Source organism: Abrus precatorius, unplaced genomic scaffold (assembly GCF_003935025.1).
Source record: "Abrus precatorius isolate BTA unplaced genomic scaffold, Abrus_2018 Scaffold3, whole genome shotgun sequence".
Classification (NCBI taxonomy): Eukaryota; Viridiplantae; Streptophyta; class Magnoliopsida; order Fabales; family Fabaceae; genus Abrus; species Abrus precatorius.
In genome coordinates, this window is record NW_020874373.1 from 20,900,495 (window position 1) to 20,904,053 (window position 3,559).

A 3,559-nucleotide genomic window follows, 5' to 3' on the forward strand; every position below is an offset into this window, starting at 1 on the left:
TCTTCATATGCTTCATTTTGATAGTTTTCACCATTTCTTATTAATAGAAATGATTTGGGCTTGTTTTGCATTAATGTTTTAATTTCATACTTTTAGCTAATCTAACCTTTGTTTACTCTTTTGGCCATAACTTTTTCTAAAGATATCATTTTTCTGGCTGATTCTAGTTGCATTGGATTCTACACATCCAGAGCTTCAAAATGCATATATGATTTTTTAGATTTGAAGTTGTTTTCTATGTTTTATTATTTTTTGAAGATAAGGATGATTTGTTGATTAAGTCTCGCTCACGTGAGAATTTCTTGGCTTGAGCAAGAAATGCAAAACTCAAACCATATTTTTACTAGTTTTCTTGCTTGAGTGAGAATGGCCCTCACTCATGTGAGAATTGGCATGGGCTTTGAAGCCCCAATACATAGTGACCTAATCTGGCATTATAGAGCAGTGGAGGATCTTGGGAAGGTAGCCAAGAACCATTTGGGGAACTAATTTTTGTCTATTTTTCTTGTATTTTCTTATTGTAATGTATGCCATAAATGGCTAGAACTCTAGGGATTGGATGTAATCTTCATATTCTGAATGTTTTGATACTTTTAATATATATTTGTTCATTTGCCATGAGTTAGATGTGTTTATCTTGATTGTAATGCTTATTTCTACCATATAAGGAATGATTCATGATCCAGGAATCTGAGTTTAGTATGACAACTAACTTGGGACCCAGCTCAGGTAAACTCATATAATAGGTTGATAATAGGAATAAATTTTAATCTATTGTATGTTATATAAATCTTGCTAGTAATGTTGGATTAATTTTTGTTTAGGTAATGAATTATCACTTAATAAATATATTTTAGAATCTCGAATGAGAGGAATCCAATAAGTGAATATAATGAGAGTGCTTCATAGAACTTAAGTAATTGTTCAATGTGTTTTAGAACCAAAATATGAAGAGAATGATAGATGAAGTCCAATCTCTAATCTTATCATAGTAGTCTAATTTACTTTTTATTTATATTTGTATTTATTTTCTATAAACCAAACTATTAAAATCCCAAAATTTCACTTAGTTGTACTTTTGTAAATATTTAGAAATTTATTAATTTTAAATTAGATAGTTGAAATTTTTTAAGTGTCCACATTTCCTATGGATACAACAACCCTCCACTTTTATATTACATTAACGACATGGTGCACTTGCCAATGAATTAGATTGTTACAAAATAACTTAACACTTTTACATTGGATCTTTCACTTATTCTAGAATGTAAACTCATGATAACATTAAAAACAGTTAATCTAAAAAGTTATATTTAAATTTATTTTTACATTAGTTATAAAATTACCGATGTATTAAATATATTTTGTATCGATTATTCAGCAATTAATCTAAAAAATTCTATAATTCTTTACCTTAATAGTTATAAACTTTGAAAGGACATAACTTTTAGTATAAAACTTCGATTTACACAAATTATATGTCAATTTTATATAACTTTTCAAGATTTATTCATACCAAACATCCTACAAAGAATTAGAGTAAAAATCTTTCCAAAATTTCAATGTTTTTATGCTTCAAAATTTTAGCAAAAAAAGTGTATAAGATAATTTATAGATATCGACCTCATATTAATTAAGATTTAATTAATAAATTAATCCATCTAAAATGTCAGAGATTTTACATTAGTTTAAATTTAAACTATTGTAAAAAGTGATTACTTTGGAAACCAATCTTAAAATGTTCTTATTAATTTGAAAAATGTCACTATACTTTCAATTAAATCAATTAATTATTAATTAATGTAAAAAGTAGATGTAGAAACTTGTTTTCTACATAAAAATCATATGCGAGGAGATAAGGGGTCAATTGAATCCCTTGTTCTTTCCTTTTAGAACCTATCTCTCCCATGCTTCCATCAACTTTTGTATTGCCCTATCTTTCTAGGAATAACATTTTCCTTCCACCTTTTGCAACTTGATATTCTTATCTCAATATTTTGGCTTGGTGATGCCCACATCCACATCACACAGGGCATATTTTCATATTCTTCTTCATATGACTCCTTTTCAATATTTAGGTAGGATTTGATTGTATCATGCATAACACACATGTTTGGAAGTTTCTTGAATTTTATAGAACTTTAATATTTTTTTATTTTTACCATCTAGAGTTACACTAGTGCAAAATTGGGATTCTATAACAAGATTTCACATTGGTTATAAAATGACCAATATTAAAAAGAGATGATGATATTTTTGAAATTTATGCAAACTTTATTACATTAGTTCTTTTATAACTGATATAAGTACTTATTACATTGATTCTAAAAGTAACCGATTTAAAAAGTACCTATTATATTAGTTCTAAAAACATCCGATGTAAAAAAAAAAGAAAAAAAGAAATGATAAATTTTAAATTTGTGATATCTTTTCCACATCAATTGTGTAATAAAACGAATGAGAAAAGTCTTTTTAACATTGATTTTTGTAGTAACTAAGTAGAGTTGTTTCCCTCTTCTAATTTGTATAAGTTTTACAAATATAAGGTCATTGTTCTCACACAATAGTTAATGCTAGCAACCAAAGGGTTTACTATTCTCTCATGTGCAAGGCTTTGCAATATGTTTTTCTCTTCGCGACAATGTATGAAGACCTTCTTTTGATTTTGGTTTCTTCGTTGGTATGTAAATCTTTTTGTTTTTCTTGTATTTTCACTACATTTCATTTTGTTTTGGTTAGATGCTTATATGTGGTTTGGTATTAGAGGTAGTTTTTGTATTGGCATTATTCTGAACTTCTTAAGACTACTAATAGTTTATGCTAGGTGAAATCAAGGACATTTCAGGTTTGTTTCTAACTTTTGTAAACTGATTTCGGGTTAATTATCAACTATACAACTTTTTTTTGGAAAGATTAGTATTATTTCTTAAGAGCTCCTTATATGTTAAGATCAAACAAATTTGTGTGTAGTAACGATGAATATAAAGAATGAGGAGCTCCTCTTGTACTAAGATCAAGCAAACCTAATGATAATTGAATATAACAAGATAAATAAAAGCATTAAAAAATATAACATTTGTTAAACTCAATTAATTGATTGAAAGTATATGCGATAAATTGATCCTTTTATCTTATAAACTTAAATAACGTCTTCGTTCCATTAACCTGCAAGGTATAATCTACATATTAATTGATTAACTAGGATTTACCCTTGAGTGACCAAATCAAGAATAATAACATAAAAAGGAAATTATAATTGACAAGTAATATCAATATTATAAAGCGAAATTGGAGTTGAAAAAGGATTACATTACAAGAATTCATCTCAATCCTAGGCCAACAGGTATTTAGTAGTCAAAAACATGAAAGAAAAGATAATTAAACGTAAAATATTGATAATAACAAATAATAAGGAAAGAAAAACTTATGTGGCCAATCTAATATGATGGAAGTACAATTTCTATGATGGGGAGATGGAGAGATGGATAGGTTAAGTGTCAATTATCAAATGTCCCTTTACTAGAGACAGAAGACCCTTTTATATAGAATGTTGAATATA